Genomic DNA, 18,784 nt, shown 5'->3' on the forward strand with positions numbered 1-18,784 from the left:
ACCTCCTCCACCCTCCGCTCCACGCTGAGCATCAGGACAGCCGCTGAAGACAAACGGACGGAGGGACAGACGACACAGAGGGAGCGACAGACGACACACAGGGAGGGACAGACGACACACAGGGACAGACGACACACAGGGAGGGACAGACGACACACAGGGACAGACGACACACAGGGACAGACGACACACAGGGAGGGATAGAAGACACAGAGGGACAGACGACACAGAGGGAGGGACAGACGACACACAGGGACAGACGACACACAGGGAGGGACAGACGACACAGATGGACAGACGACACAGACAGATGGACAGACGACACAGACAGATGGACAGACGACACAGACAGAAGGGCAGACGACACGGACGGAGGGACGAACGACACGGAGGGAGGGGACGCTGCAACGCTACCCATGATGATTTCCTCCAGGTGGCCGATGACCAGGTCGAAGGACGCGTCCACGGAGTCCGGCCTGCGGCACGCACACAAAGACGGAGATCCCCCGTGTGGCCTTAGCAGGCAGAACCAAAGTAACTGCAAGGTAAAAACCTTTGTGAGCTGCGAGTGGCTTGCTCTGTGAGTGTTTCGCGAGAGCAGCAACATCTTTAAATAAATATTAATTTGATACACGAGCGAGGGTCTTAGCGATACGAGTAGTGGACGTGTAGACGCGTTGCACCGCCGAGCGTCACGTGATCACAGCCGATGTGCGGGGGCTTGGATGCGCGATTGCCTTGGGTGACGAACACGTTTCCGGAACGGATCATAGCTCGCCATCCGAGGTGTTCACTGTCATTGCCTTTATTTGACCGGGTGAGGCCCACTGTGCCATTAGCTCTCATTCAGAGGCGCCCTGGCCACGGATTAAAACTAAGCGGGTGGTTATCGCGTGGACACTTACAGCAGCCGAATACTGTTGAACGCGTGATGGTGTTGATTCGAAATGCGTTGGGGGAAAAACCGGAGGACCCGGAGGAAAATCCGCACAGTGAACACGGGGAGAGAGCAGACTCCAAATATACAGCAGCAGGCGTCAGGGTCGCGATCGAAGCCACGACCTCCTGTACACCAGGCGAGGTAGTTAACATCTCCTAGCCACACGCAAACTCCAAATATCCAGCAGGCGCGAGGGTCGGGATCGAACCCACGACCTCCTGTATACCAGGCGAGGTAGTTAACATCTCCTAGCCACACGCAAACTCCAAATATCCAGCAGGCGTGAGGGTCGGGATCGAACCCACGACCTCCTGTATACCAGGCAAGGTAGTTAACATCTCCTAGCCACACGCAAACTCCAAATATCCAGCAGGCGTGAGGGTCGGGATCGAACCCACGACCTCCTGTACACCAGGCGAGGTAGTTAACATCTCATAGCCACCACCGTGCCCCATTAAACCCGCATCCCCCAATTCCCCTGTTGCGCCGGACCGAGGTTGACCGAGGTTGACCGAGGTTGACCGTGGTTGACCAAGGTAGACCGTGATAGACCGTGATAGACCGTGATAAACCGAGGTTGACTTTGGTTGACCGAGGTTGACCGAGGTTGACCGAGGTAGACCGTGATAGACCGAGGTTGACTGTGGTTGACCGAGGTTGACCGTGGTTGACCGAGGTTGACCGAGGTTGACCGTGGTTGACCGAGGTTGACCGTGATAGACCGAGGTTGACCGTGATAGACCGAGGTTGACCAAGGTTGACCGTGATAGACCGAGGTTGACCGTGGTTGACCGTGATAGACCGAGGTTGACCGTGATAGACCGAGGTTGACCAAGGTTGACCGTGATAGACCGAGGTTGACCGTGATAGACCGAGGTTGACCAAGGTTGACCGTGATAGACCAAGGTTGACCGTGATAGACCGAGGTTGACCAAGGTTGACCGTGATAGACCGAGGTTGACCGAGGTTGACCGTGATAGACCGAGGTTGACCGTGATAGACCGAGGTTGACCAAGGTTGACCGTGATAGACCGAGGTTGACCGTGATAGACCGAGGTTGACCAAGGTTGACCGTGATAGACCGAGGTTGACCGTGATAGACCGAGGTTGACCAAGGTTGACCGTGATAGACCGAGGTTGACCGAGGTTGACCGTGATAGACCGAGGTTGACCGTGATAGACCGAGGTTGACCAAGGTTGACCGTGATAGACCGAGGTTGACCGTGATAGACCGAGGTTGACCAAGGTTGACCGTGATAGACCGAGGTTGACCGTGATAGACCGAGGTTGACCGAGGTTGACCGTGATAGACCGAGGTTGACCGTGATAGACCGAGGTTGACCGTGATAGACCGAGGTTGACCAAGGTTGACCGTGATAGACCGAGGTTGACCGTGATAGACCGAGGTTGACCAAGGTTGACCGTGATAGACCGAGGTTGACCGAGGTTGACCGTGATAGACCGAGGTTGACCGTGATAGACCGAGGTTGACCGAGGTTGACCGTGGTTGACCGAGGTAGACCGTGGTTGACCGTGGTTGACCGAGGTTGACCGTGATAGACCGAGGTTGACCGTGATAGACCGAGGTTGACCGAGGTTGACCGTGATAGACCGAGGTTGACCGTGATAGACCGAGGTTGACCAAGGTTGACCGTGATAGACCGAGGTTGACCGTGGTTGACCGAGGTTGACCGTGGTTGACCGTGGTTGACCGAGGTTGACCGTGATAGACCAAGGTTGACCGTGATAGACCGAGGTTGACCGAGGTTGACCGAGGTTGACCGTGATAGACCGTGGTTGACCGAGGTTGACTGAGGTTGACCGAGGTTGACCGTGATAGACCGTGGTTGACCGAGGTTGACCGAGGTTGACCGTGGTTGACCGTGGTTGACCGTGGTAGACCGAGGTTGACCGTGGTTGACCAAGGTTGACGGAGGTTGACCGAGGTTGACCGTGGTTGACAGAGGTTGACCGTGGTTGACCGTGGTTGACCAAGGTTGACCGAGGTTGACCGAGGTAGACCGAGGTAGACCGTGATAGACCAAGGTTGACTGAGGTTGACCGAGGTTGACTGTGGCTGACTGTGGCTAACTGTGGTTGACTGTGGCTGACTGTGGTTGACTGTGGCTGACTGTGGCTAACTGTGGTTGACTGTGGCTGACTGTGGTTGACTGTGGTTGACCGTGGTTGACTGTGGCTGACCGTGGCTGACTGTGGTTGACTGAGGGTGACTGTTGTTGACTGTGGCTGACTGTGGTTGACTGTGGCTGACCGTGGTTGACCGTGGCTGACCGTGGCTGACTGTGGATGAATGTGGTTGACTGTGGTTGACTGAGGGTGACTGTAGCTGACTGAGGGTGACCGTGGTTGACTGAGGGTGACTGTGGTTGACTGAGGGTGACTGTGGTTGACCGAGTGACAAGGAAACTTTAGAGCTCATCGGATTCCTCCTCCAGGGTAGACAACGATGACAACAACGATCGCACACACACACGTACTCACGTACACACACACACATACACTCACGTACACACACACACATACACTCACGTACACACACACACATACTCACATACACACACACACACTCACATACACACACACGTACTCACGTACACACACACACACACGTACCCACAAACACATACAACAACCGCCATTCGCCACTAAGTGGCGGTGACGTCACCACGACGCTTGTGCCAGGCTATGTGCACCCTGAGGCCACGTGAAGTGTCGAACGCCCGCTGGCAGGAGGTCACGGGGCAGACCCAGGTGCCACGGGTCGACTGACTGAGATGACTGGCTGATGCACCACCTGTGCCCCCTACTGTGCCAACCTGCTGTGCTTTAGCTACCCGGCGCTCCGCTCGTTGTTCTGAGCGTCGCTCCTCCGCCCTCCGTTGTTGTTGGAGGGCGACTGCCTCCAACTGCACAGTAGCATCCTTCACGAGCCTCCTCCACAGAGGCCGATCTTGACACCGCTGGTACCAGTCATCGGCAAGTCCACTCAGCTCCACGTCCTCCTGTACCACATCACTCCATCTCTTCTCTAGCCCGTGCCGCGCCCGCTTAGCCCCCTCAATCCGGCCAAACAAAAGCTGTTTCGGCATGCGTTGGCTGGGCATGCGGGCTACATGACCCAGCCATCGCAGCCTTGCCTGCCGGAGGAGCTCACCGATGGGACCCTGCCCAGATCTTTCAAGGATTTGTGAGCTCCTCACACAATCCAGTCTGGTTAAACCCAGGATGGATCGTAGGCAGGTCAGCCTAAATGTTTCTAACCGGCGAAGATGTTCCATTAGGGGGGTCCACGTTTCGCAAGCGTAGAGAAGGGAGGGAATGACCGTGGCCGAGAAGACCTGAAGCTTAGTGCGGAGCGACAGACCAGGTAGCTTCCACACAGCGTTACTCAACCGATGAAAAGATATTGCCGCTCGACTGATTCGGAGTGAGACCTCTGCTGTTAAACTGGAGCCAGTCATAAGCACACTGCCCAGGTATGGGAAACTCTCCACTCTCTCCACAACTGCCCCATCACCGATTGGGAGTTGTGGGGGTGGAGTGTCCGATGGTACAAAATACCCAGGCAGGTGCTTAGTTTTGGTGGGGCTGATGGTAAGGCCCCACCTCTTAGTGGCATGCTCCAGTCTCAGCAGCAGCGTCTCCAACTCCTCCTCCGAATGTGCAGCTATTACCAAATCATCAGCATACATAACGTGGTTGAGCAATAGGGAGCCATCCCTTGACCGCACCCGGGCGTCGATCAGCCTCCCATTATATATTTACCATATGGAGATTCCCCCGGTACAGCTATTGAAGGCTTCACGAACTACGTCGTCAAAATAGATGTTAAATAATGTGGGAGCCAGAGGACATCCCTGTCGCACCCCAAGGTTAACAGGGAATAGCTCTGACTCCCGGCCACGTAGTTTTACCCGGGCCCGCTCACCATCATGAAGGTCCTTAATGATCGTGAGCAGAGGGTCAGGTACTCCAAAAGCACGAAGAACAACCCAGAGCCCAGGCCTACTGATGGTATCATAGGCCTTGACCAGGTCAGTAAAGCAGAGATGTAGGTCTTGTTGGAATTCCCTACACCTCTGCTGTAGCAGACGGACAGAAAATATGGCATCTGTGCAGGACCGCCCTTTCCTGAAACCGCATTGGGGCTCCGCAAGCCTCTCCTCAGCGTGCCTGGCAAGGCGATGCTGAATAATCCTTGCCAGGACCTTTCCCGGCACACTGAGGAGTGAGATGCCCCTGTAGTTGTTACAGTCTGTGCAGTCCCCCTTCTTAAAAAGGGGGACCACCAGGGCATCCATCCAATCCTGCAGAACCCGTCCAGTGGTCCAGACTGTTGTTATGATGTCATATAGAGCAGTCTGTGCACAAACGCCGCCCTCCCTCAGCATTTCGCTTGGGAGATCATCTCTGCCCGCTGCCTTTCCTGGTCTCAGACTCCGGATCGCCTTCAGTACTTCCTCAACAGATGGCACCTCAGCCAGCCACTCACAGGGGGTGACTTCTTCCAATATTTGAGGCACCGCAGCCTCAGCAGGGTCATCCTCACTTTGTGCCACGATGTTTTCCTGGCTGAGGGATTTTCCCTCCCCCAGGACCTCACAGAAATGCTCAGCAAATCTGCAAACCTGTTCCTGGGGGTCGGAGATTGGGTCACCGTTTTTTCCCCTAATGATGGTAATAGGTGTGGTGCTGCAGATTACTTTTTTGATGATGGAGTTAAATAGTGATTTGTGATCACGGGCCACTGTGGCAGACTCCATCTCCTCAACAACCCGCGACCACCACCCATCCTTGCAGCGCCTCACGGCTCTCCGAACCTTCGAGCGAAGGCTGCGGTAAGCCTCCTCATTCTCTGATGTGGGATTCTGTAGCCGATGACAGTGGGCCTGTCGCTTTTTCTCAACCATCCTGAACACCTCCTCTGTCAGCAAGGGTCTCTGGGGAGGTCTGGACCGCATACCCAAAGCAGCCATTACAGCTGCATGAGTCACAGTCCTAAACCTCGCCCATTTACCCTCGACATCAGGAGTCGGGGACGATGTCAATCCCAGCCGCAAGCGATGATGAAATTCTCGCTTGCAACTTTCATCAGATAACTGAGACCAGGCCACTTTAGGTTGGAATGGGGTCCTGGGTGTACACCCACCACCGGAGTGGAAGAATGGCAGGCGCATCTTACAGATGACTAGTCGATGATCAGAGGGCACATCAGCTCCACGGTAGGTCCTGGTGTCAAGGACATGGGCTCGCATCCGCTGGTCCGTCACTCATCTTCGGTGGGGGCATAAGTAACCACGACCACCATTCCTCGCCTCCGGTTTATGGGAAGGCGAGCCCAAAGTAGCCTGGGACTTACAGCTTCCCACACCTCACCGCCACGCTCCCACACCCCCTTCATTCTTTTGTTCAAAAGAAGAGCCACACCCTGTTGTTTGGCAGTCTGCTGCCCCGAGTAGAGGACTGTCCACCCCTCATGGTGGCAGGAGCCAGAGCCGGTCCACCGGACCTCGTGAATGCCACACAGATCCAGGCGGTACCGGTCCAGCTCCCGACAGAGGAGTGGCAGCCTCTCCTCCGCAGTAAGCGTTCGAACATTCCACGTGGCCACCCGTAGTGGCTTTTTGTTGTTTCTGGATGAGCCCCGAGGGTAGATATTCAATCTCCTGGCTCCGCAAATTGGGGTTTGGCCAGGAGACGTCATAGACGCATGGCCCCCCGGGGCCTCCGGCACAAGCTTATTAGTTACATATTTCAGTTTAACTCGTGGTTTAGTGGTAATTAATTGAAGGTGGAGGGGTTACCAGCCCTCGCACCCGTCCAGAGCCCCCGTTTAGCCGCTGTGCTGGACACATATGCCATGAGGGGAGGAGCCAATCAAAATTGGACCTCCCCCCACAGCACTGTCCACGACAGAGTTGCCCATCCGGTACCACACACACACGTACACACACACACACACACGTACACACACACACGTACACACACAAACGGACACACACACACGCACACACACGTACACACACACACACGTACACACAGTCATGTACACACGCACACACACACGTACTCACGTACACACACGTACACACACACGTACACACACACATACACACACACACGTACACACACACACACGTACACACACACACGTATTCACGTACACACACGTACACACACACACGTACACACACACGTACTCACGTACACACACACACGTACACACACTCACGTCGCTTCGCTGAACGCGAACATCTCCACGTCGCTGGCCCCGTCGCTCGAGCAAACGACTGCGGTGGACAACGCGGGGGGGGGGGGGGCAGACAGTGACGTCAACAGGGGGGGCAGACAGTGACGTCAACAGGGGGGGCAGACAGTGACGTCAACAGGGCAAAGATCACTCGCGGGGCCTGGAAGACACTGATGGGCATGGTGCTGCTGTGTACTGTGTGTACTGTGTGTGTGTGTGTGTACTGTGTGTGTGTACTGTGTGTGTACTGTGTGTGTGTACTGTGTGCACTGTGTGTGTGTACTGTGTGTGTACTGTGTGTACTGTGTGTGTGTGTACTGTGTGTGTGTGTACTGTGTGTACTGTGTGTGTGTACTGTGTGTGTACTGTGTACCGTGTGTGTACTAATGTGTGTGTGTACTGTGTGTGTACTGTGTGTGTGAACTGTGTGTGAACTGGGTGTGTACTGTGTGTGTGTACTGTGTGTGTACTGTGTACCGTGTGTGTACTAATGTGTGTGTATTGTGTGTGTACTGTGTGTGTGAACTGTGTGAACTGGGTGTGTACTGTGTGTGTGTACTGTGTGTGTGTGTACTGTGTACTGTGTGTGTGTACTGTGTGTGTATTGTGTGTATACTGTGTGTGTACTGTGTGTGTGTACTGTGTGTACTGTGTGTGTGTACTGTGTGTGTATGTACTGTGTGTGTATGTACTGTGTGTATACTGTGTGTGTACTGTGTACCGTGTGTGTGTACTGTGTGTGTGTACTGTGTGTGTGTACTGTGTGTGTACTGTGTGTGTGTACTGTGTGTGTACTGTGTGTGTGTACTCTGTGTGTGCACTGTGTGCGTGTGTGTACTGTGTGCGTGTGTGTACTGTGTGCGTGTACTGTGTGTGTACTGTGTGTACTGTGTGTGTGTACTGTGTGTGTGTACTGTGTGTACTGTGTGTGTGTACTGTGTCCTGTGTACCGTGTGTGTACTGTGTGTGTGTACTGTGTGTACTGTGTGTGTGTACTGCGTGTGTGTACTGTGTACCGTGTGTACTGTGTGTACTGTGTACCGTGCGTGTAGTGTGTGTGTGTGTACTGTGTGTGTGTACTGTGTGTGTGTACTGTGTGTGTACTGTGTGTACTGTGTACCGTGTGTGTACCGTGTGTGTACTGTGTACCGTGTGTGTACTAATGTGTGTGTACTGTGTGTGTATTGTGTGTGTGTACTGTGTACTGTGTGTGTACTGTGTGTGTGTACTGTGTGTATACTGTGTGTGTACTGTGTGTGTGTACTGTGTGTACTGTGTGTGTGTACTGTGTGTATGTACTGGGTGTGTGTGTACTGTGTGTATATACTGTGCGTGTACTGTGTGTGTGTACTGTGTACCGTGTGTGTACTGTGTGTGTGCACTGTGTGTGTGTACTGTGTGTGTGTACTGTGTATACTGTGTGTACTGTGTGTGTGTACTGTGTGTGTGTGTGTACTGTGTGTACTGTGTACCGTGTGTGTACTGTGTGTGTGTACTGTGTGTACTATGTGTGTGTACTGTGTGTGCGTACTGTGTGTGTGTGTACTGTGTACCGTGTGTGTACTGTGTGTGTACTGTGTACCGTGTGTGTACTGTGTGTGTACTGTGTGTGTACTGTGTGTGTGTACTGTGTACTGTGTGTGTGTACTGTGTGTGTACTGTGTGTATACTGTGTGTGTACTGTGTGTGTGTACTGTGTGTACTGTGTGTGTGTGTACTGTGTGTATGTACTGTGTGTGTATGTACTGTGTGTGTATATACTGTGTGTGTACTGTGTGTGCGTACTGTGTACTGTGTGTGTGTGTGTGCTGTGTACTCTGTGTGTACTGTGTGTACTGCGTGTGTACTGCGTGTACTGTATCTCTGTGTGAGTCTATGGATCTCTGTCTGAGTCTGTGAGTCTCTGTGTGAGTCTGTGAGTCTCTGTGTGAGTCTGTGGCTCTCTGTGTGAGTCTGTGGTTCTCTGTGTGAGTCTATGGGTCTCTGTGTAATTCTATGTTTCTCTGTGTGAGCCTATGTGTCTATGTGTGAGTCTATGGGTCTCTGTGTGAGTCTATGGGTCTTTGTGTGAGTCTGTGAGTCTCTGTGTGAGTCTATGGGTCTCTGTGTAATTCTATGTGTCTCTGTGTGAGTCTATGTGTCTGTGTGAGTCTATGTGTCTATGTGTGAATCTGTGGGTCTCTGTGTGAGTCTATGTGTCTGTGTGAGTCTATGTGTCTATGTGTGAATCTGTGGGTCTCTGTGTGAGTCTATGGGTCTCTGTGTGAGTGTATGGGTCTCTGTGTGAGTCTGCGGGTCTCTAAGTGAGTTTATGGGTCTCTGTGTGAGTCTATGTGTCTATGTGTGAATCTGTGGGTCTCTGTGTGAGTCTATGTGTCTGTGTGAGTCTATGTGTCTATGTGTGAATCTGTGGGTCTCTGTGTGAGTCTATGGGTCTCTGTGTGAGTGTATGGGTCTCTGTGTGAGTCTGCGGGTCTCTAAGTGAGTTTATGGGTCTCTGTGTGAGTCTGTGGGTCTCTGTGTGAGTCTGTGAGTCTCTGTGTGAGTCTATGGGTCCCTGTGTGTGTTTGTGGGTCTCTGTGTGAGTCTGTGGGTCTCTGTGTGAGTCTGTGGGTCTCTGTGTGAGTCTATGGGTCTCTGTGTGAGTCTATGGGTCTCTGTGTGAGTCTATGGGTCTCTGTGTGAGTCTATGGGTCTGTGTGAGTCTGTGGGTCTCTGTGTGAGTCTGTCTGTCTCTGAGTGAGTCTGCAGGTCTCTGAGTGAGTCTGTGAGTCTCTGTGTGAGTCTATGGGTCTCTGTGTGAGTCTGTGGGTCTCTATGTGAGTCTGTGGGTCTCTGTGTGAGTCTGTGGGTCTCTGTGTGAGTCTGTGGGTCTCTGTGTGAGTCTGTATGTATGTTGAACTTCTATCGCACCGTACATAGCCAGCCATGCTAATTGGAGGTGCGGGGTGGGACAAGGAACTTCACACAAAACGCCGTTCTCGATTTAAAGGGGATAAGCTCCAGTGGCTTCCTAATGGGTGTTAGCGAATAGCACCCTCACCACCACCCTCAACACCACCACACTCACCACCACCCTCACCACCACCCTCACCACCACCCTCAACACCACCACACTCACCACCACCCTCACCACCACCCTCAACACCACCACACTCACCACCACCCTCACCACCACCCTCAACACCACCACACTCACCACCACACTCACCAGTACCCTCACCACCACCCTCAACACCACCACCCTCAATACCACCACACTCACCACCACCCTCACCACCACCCTCACCACCACTCTCAACACCACCACACTCACCACCACCCACACCACCACCCTCACCACCACCCTCAACACCACCACACTCACCACCACCCTCACCACCACCCTCAACACCACCACACTCACCACCACCCTCACCACCACCCTCAACACCACCCTCAACACCACCACACTCACCACCACCCTCACCACCACCCTCACCACCACCCTCAACACCACCACACTCACCACCACACTCACCACTACCCTCACCACCACCCTCAACACCACCACCCTCAACACCACCACCCTCACCACCACCCTCATCACCACCCTCAACACCACCACCCTCACTCACCACCCTCAACCCCTCACCACCACCCTCACTCACCACCCTCACCACCCTCACCACCACCACCCTCACCACCACCGTCACCACTACCACCCTCACTCACCACCCTCAACCCCTCACCACCACCCTCACCACCCTCACCACACTCACCACCACCCTCACCACCACCACCACCACCCTCACTCACCACCCTCTCTCACCACCCTCTCTCACCACCCTCACCACACTCACCACACTCACCACCACACTCACCACCACCACTCTCACCACCACCCTCACCACCACCACCACCGCCCTCACCACCACCGCCATCACCACCACCCTCACCACCACCCTCAACACCACCACCCTCAACACCACACTCACCACCACCCTCACCACCACCCTCACCACCACCCTCAACACCATCACACTCACCACCACACTCACCACCACCCTCACCACCACCCTCAACACCACCACCCTCACCACCACCCTCGCCACCACCCTCAACACCACCACACTCACCACCACCCTGACCACCACCACCCTCAACACCACCCTCACCCCCACCCTCAACACCACCACCCTCAACACCACCACCCTCACTCACCACCCTCAACCCCTCACCACCACCCTCACTCACCACCCTCACCACCACCCTCACCACCACCACCCTCACCACCACCCTCACACTACCACCCTCACTCACCACCCTCAACCCCTCACCACCACCCTCACTCACCACCCTCACCACACTTACCACCACCCTCTCTCACCACCCGCACCACACTCACCACCACACTCACCACCACCACTCTCACCACCACCCTCACCACCACCGCCCTCACCACCACCGCCGTCACCACCACCCTCACCACCACCCTCAACACCACCACCCTCAACACCACCGTCGTCACCACCACGTCACTCACCACCACCCTCACCACCACCACCCTCACCCCAGGTCACTCACCACCACCCTCACCACCACCCTCAACCCCTCACCACCACCCTCACCACCACCCTCACCCCAGATCACTCACCACCACCCTCACCACCACCACCCTCACCCCAGGTCACTCACCACCACCCTCACTCACCACCACCCTCACCACCACCCTCAACCCCTCACCACCACCCTCACCACCACCACCCTCACCACCACCCTTACCCCGGGTCACTCACCACAACCCTCACCACCACAACCCTCAACACCACAACCCTCACCACCACAACCCTCACCACCACAACCCTCACCACCACCCTCACCCCAGATCACTCACCACAACCCTCACCACCACAACCCTCACCACCACAACCCTCACCACCACCCCAGGTCACTCATCACAACCCTCACCACCACAACCCTCACCACCACAACCCTCACCACCACAACCCTAACCACCACCCCAGGTCACTCACCACAACCCTCACCACCACCCCAGGTCACTCACCACAACCCTCACCACCACAACCCTCACCACCACAACCCTCACCACCACAACCCTCACCACCACCCAAGGTCACTCACCGCACTGCTCCTCTGCCGCCATCTTGCGGTGACGTCACGAGCGGCGTATCCATGGAGACTGCAGCCTCAAGCGATTTGATTCCTGACGGCATCAAATTCGGCGAGACTCGATCCAACAATCGAATTACATCCAATAACCGTGATATCTAGTACAGACACGCGCGGATCGATTCTTCAATCAAATGTTCAATAAATCGCATCTATAAATCATAGAATCTATGACGAATGGAATCGATACTGAGTGGAATCAACAAGGAGTGAATCTATAACCCGTAGAATCGTCCACGCGTGGGATCGGCTAAGCGTTGAATCAACAACCCATCACTCTCCCACTCACTCACTCACCCACTCATCCACTCAGTCACTCACGCACTCACTTAGTCACTCACCCACTCACTCAGTCACTCACCCACTCAGTCACTCACTCACTCACCCACCCACTTACTCAGTCACTCACTCAGTCACCAACTCAGTCACCCACTCACTCAGTCACTCACCCACTCAGTCACCCACCCACTCACTCAGTCACCCACCCACTCACTCAGTCACTCACCCACTCACTCAGTCACCCACTCACCCACTCAGTCACCCACTCAGTCACTCACCCACTCACTCAGTCACCCACCCACTCACTTAGTCACCCACTCACCCACTCAGTCACCCACTCAGTCACTCAGTCACTCACCCACTCACTCAGTCACCCACCCACTCACTCAGTCACTCACTCACCCACTCACTCACTCACCCACCCACTCACTCACCCACTCACTCAGTCACCCACTCACTCACTCACCCACTCATCCACTCAGTCACTCACGCACTCACTTAGTCACTCACCCACTCACTCAGTCACTCACCCACTCAGTCACTCACTCACTCACCCACCCACTTACTCAGTCACTCACTCAGTCACCAACTCAGTCACCCACTCACTCAGTCACTCACCCACTCAGTCACCCACCCACTCACTCAGTCACCCACCCACTCACTCAGTCACTCACCCACTCACTCAGTCACCCACTCACCCACTCAGTCACCCACTCAGTCACTCACCCACTCACTCAGTCACCCACCCACTCACTTAGTCACCCACTCACCCACTCAGTCACCCACTCAGTCACTCAGTCACTCACCCACTCACTCAGTCACCCACCCACTCACTCAGTCACTCACTCACCCACTCACTCACTCACCCACCCACTCACTCACCCACTCACTCAGTCACCCATTCAGTCACTCACCCACTCACTCAGTCACCCACCTCACTCAGTCACTCACTCACCCACTCACTCAGTCACCCACTCACCCACTCAGTCACTCACTCACCCACTCAGTCACTCACTCACCCAATCACTCACTCACTCAGTCACCCACTCAGTCACTCACCCACTCAGTCACTCACCCACTCACTCAGTCACCCACTCAGTCACTCACTCACTCACCCACTCACTCAGTCACTCACCCACTCACTCAGTCACTCACCCACTCACTCACCCACTCACTCACTCACCCACCCACTTACTCAGTCACTCACTCACTCAGTCACCCACCCACTCAGTCACCCACTCAGTCACTCAATCACCCACTCAGTCACTCACCCACTGAGTCACCCACCCACTCATTCAGTCACTCACCCACTCATTCAGTCACTCACCCACTCACTCAGTCACTCACTCACCCACTCACTCAGTCACCCACCCACTCACTCAGTCACCCACCCACCCACTCACTCAGTCACTCACCCACTCACTCAGTCACTCACTCACCCACTCATTCAGTCACTCACCCACTCACTCAGTCACCCACCCACTCACTCAGTCACTCACTCACCCACTCACTCACCCACCCACTTACTCAGTCACTCACTCAGTCACTCTCCCACTCATTCAGTCACTCACCCACTCACTCAGTCACCCACTCACTCACTTAGTCACTCACTCACTCAGTCACCCACCCACCCACTCACTCACCCACTCACTCAGTCACCCACCCACTCAGTCACTCACCCACTCAGTCACCCACTCAGTCACTCAATCACCCACTCAGTCACTCACCCACTCAGTCACCCACCCACTCACTCAGTCACTCACACACTCACTCAGTCACACACCCACTCACTCAGTCACTCACTCAGTCACCCACTCAGTCACTCACGCACTCATTCAGTCACTCACCCAATCACTCAGTCACTCACTCAGTCACCCACTCACTCAGTCACTCACCCACTCACTCAGTCATTCACCCACTCACTCAGTTACTCACCCACTCATTCAGTCACTCACCCACTCACTCAGTCACTCACTCAGTCACTCACCCACTCACTCAGTCACTCACCCACTCACCCATTCACTCAGTCACTCACCCACTCACTCAGTCACTCACCCACTCACCCATTCACTCAGTCACTCAGTCACTCACCCACTCACTCAGTCACTCACCCACTCACTCAGTCACTCAGTCACTCACCCACTCACCCACTCACTCACCCACTCACTCAGTCACCCACCCACTCACTCAGTCACTCACCCACTCATTCAGTCACTCACCCACCCACTCACTCGCTCACCCACCCAGTCACTCACCCAGTCACCCACTCAGTCACTCACCCATCCACCCACTCACCCACTCACTCAGTCACCCACCCACTCAGTCACTCACCCACTCAGTCACCCACTCAGTCACTCAATCACCCACTCAGTCACTCACCCACTCAGTCACCCACCCACTCACTCAGTCACTCACACACTCACTCAGTCACACACCCACTCACTCAGTCACTCACTCAGTCACCCACTCAGTCACTCACGCACTCATTCAGTCACTCACCCAATCACTCAGTCACTCACTCAGTCACCCACTCACTCAGTCACTCACCCACTCACTCAGTCATTCACCCACTCACTCAGTTACTCACCCACTCATTCAGTCACTCACCCACTCACTCAGTCACTCACTCAGTCACTCACCCACTCACTCAGTCACTCACCCACTCACCCATTCACTCAGTCACTCAGTCACTCACCCACTCACTCAGTCACTCACCCACTCACCCATTCACTCAGTCACTCAGTCACTCACCCACTCACTCAGTCACTCACCCACTCACTCAGTCACTCAGTCACTCACCCACTCACTCACCCACTCACTCAGTCACCCACCCACTCACTCAGTCACTCACCCACTCATTCAGTCACTCACCCACCCACTCACTTGCTCACCCACCCAGTCACTCACCCAGTCACCCACTCAGTCACTCACCCATCCACCCACTCACTCACCCACCCATCCACCCACTCACCCATCCACCCACTCACTCACCCACTCAGTCACTCACCCACTCACTCAGTCACTCACCCACTCACTCAGTCACTCACCCACTCACTCAGTCACTCACTCAGTCACTCTCCCACTCATTCAGTCACTCACCCACTCACTCAGTCACCCACCCACTCACTTAGTCACTCACTCACTCACTCAGTCACCCACCCACCCACTCACTCACCCACTCACTCAGTCACCCACCCACTCAGTCACTCACCCACTCAGTCACCCACTCAGTCACTCAATCACCCACTCAGTCACTCACCCACTCAGTCACCCACCCACTCACTCAGTCACTCACACACTCACTCAGTCACACACCCACTCACTCAGTCACTCACTCAGTCACCCACTCAGTCACTCACGCACTCATTCAGTCACTCACCCAATCACTCAGTCACTCACTCAGTCACCCACTCACTCAGTCACTCACCCACTCACTCAGTCATTCACCCACTCACTCAGTTACTCACCCACTCATTCAGTCACTCACCCACTCACTCAGTCACTCACTCAGTCACTCACCCACTCACTCAGTCACTCACCCACTCACCCATTCACTCAGTCACTCAGTCACTCACCCACTCACTCAGTCACTCACCCACTCACCCATTCACTCAGTCACTCAGTCACTCACCCACTCACTCAGTCACTCACCCACTCACTCAGTCACTCAGTCACTCACCCACTCACCCACTCACTCACCCACTCACTCAGTCACCCACCCACTCACTCAGTCACTCACCCACTCATTCAGTCACTCACCCACCCAGTCACTCACCCAGTCACCCACTCAGTCACTCACCCATCCACCCACTCACTCAGTCACCCACCCACTCAGTCACTCACCCACTCAGTCACCCACTCAGTCACTCAATCACCCACTCAGTCACTCACCCACTCAGTCACCCACCCACTCACTCAGTCACTCACACACTCACTCAGTCACACACCCACTCACTCAGTCACTCACTCAGTCACCCACTCAGTCACTCACGCACTCATTCAGTCACTCACCCAATCACTCAGTCACTCACTCAGTCACCCACTCACTCAGTCACTCACCCACTCACTCAGTCATTCACCCACTCACTCAGTTACTCACCCACTCATTCAGTCACTCACCCACTCACTCAGTCACTCACTCAGTCACTCACCCACTCACTCAGTCACTCACCCACTCACCCATTCACTCAGTCACTCAGTCACTCACCCACTCACTCAGTCACTCACCCACTCACCCATTCACTCAGTCACTCAGTCACTCACCCACTCACTCAGTCACTCACCCACTCACTCAGTCACTCAGTCACTCACCCACTCACCCACTCACTCACCCACTCACTCAGTCACCCACCCACTCACTCAGTCACTCACCCACTCATTCAGTCACTCACCCACCCACTCACTCGCTCACCCACCCAGTCACTCACCCAGTCACCCACTCAGTCACTCACCCATCCACCCACTCACTCACCCACCCATCCACCCACTCACCCATCCACCCACTCACTCACCCACTCAGTCACTCACCCACTCACTCAGTCACTCACCCACTCACTCAGTCACTCACCCACTCACTCAGTCACTCACTCAGTTACTCACCCACTCACTCAGTCACTCACCCACTCACTCAGTCACTCACCCACTCAGTCACTCACCCACTCACTCAGTCACTCACCCACCTACTCAGTCACTCACTCACCCATGCACCCACTCACCCATCCACTCACCCATCCACTCACCCATACAATCACCCACTCACCCACCCACCGACCGACCCACCCACCCATCCACTCGTCCACTCACTCACCCACTCAACCACCCACCCACGCCACCCACCCCATCAACTAAACGCGAGTCTCGGCTCCATTTTCAGTTTCATATTTTTACTCCATCAGCACAAAGTGACAGCACGAAAGACGGGGGGGAGCGGGGAGGGGGGGGCTTGGGGGGGGCTTGGGGAGGAGAGGGGGGGGCTAGGTGGAGGCTGGTGGGGGGGTATCAACAATTCATGCATGTGCCATCGCTACAAACATTAAGACTGGCTTAATATATATAGATAAAGAGAGAAAGATACAACTCGCGTTCAAAGTCGTACCACAGTTGTTTAAAACCTGTAGGGGCAAGTGCTGTTAGCGAGCACCTATGAAGGCCGGAACGGTACACGAGGGGGTGGGTGGCCAGCACCACGCCCGACCGCCTTTGTCTCCCCAGTGGCGATGTTTACCACACACCGCACCAGGTACTCATTTGAGGCTGAGTCGATCTAGGAGGGAGCCCAGGACCGGTTAAGATAGTCGTCACCGGTGTTGGCCGTGAGCGGGAATCGAACCTGGTTCGCCGGGTTCATAGCGCAGCGTAGCGCTAACCGCTACACCACCGCTCCCCACACTGACACACACACGCAGACACACACAGACACACACACAGACACACACAGCATAGACACACACACAGCATAGACACACACACAGCATAGACACACACACAGCCTACAACACACACACGTCACACAACATGTAGCACACACAGAATACACGCACACAGCACATGCACACACACAGCATAGACACAGCCCACACACACAACCCACACACAGCCTACACACACAGCATACACACAGCCCACACACACAACCCGCACACAGCATACACACACAACCTGCACACAGCATACACACACACACAGCACACACACAGCATACACACACAGCCCACACACACAGCCACACACACAGCCCACACACCCAGCCACACAGCCCACACACACACACCCCACACACACACACCCCACACACACACATACCCCACACACACACACCCCCCACACACACACACCCCACACACACACCCCCCACACACACACACCCCCCACACATACACACACACCCCCCACACACACCACACACACCCCACACACACACACCACACACCCCACACACACACACCACACACACACCCCACACACACACCACACACCCCACACACACACCCCTCACACACACACACACCTCACACACACCTCACACACACACCCCACACACACACACCCCACACACACACACACCCCCCACACACACACACACCCCACACACACACATACCCCACACACACACACCCCCCACA

The 18,784-nt window shown here is 54.9% G+C and overlaps 1 long non-coding RNA gene across 1 annotated transcript; it reads right to left on the reverse strand.

The window, feature by feature from the left end:
- Window positions 1–414: 414 nt before the first annotated feature.
- Window positions 415–12,405, reverse strand: LOC142917280 (uncharacterized). Its single transcript, XR_012936957.1, has 3 exons — window positions 12,336–12,405; window positions 7,194–7,251; window positions 415–476 (listed from the first exon to the last, which is right to left on the reverse strand). It is a non-coding gene; the product is annotated as an uncharacterized LOC142917280 (long non-coding RNA).
- Between the last annotated feature and the right edge of the window lie 6,379 nt (window positions 12,406–18,784).

The sequence above is a fragment of the Petromyzon marinus genome, unplaced genomic scaffold (genome assembly GCF_048934315.1).
Source record: "Petromyzon marinus isolate PM22_M1 ecotype Great Lakes invasive population unplaced genomic scaffold, UKy_Petmar_22M1.pri1.0 PM_G_Scaffold_44, whole genome shotgun sequence".
NCBI lineage: Eukaryota > Metazoa > Chordata > Hyperoartia > Petromyzontiformes > Petromyzontidae > Petromyzon > Petromyzon marinus.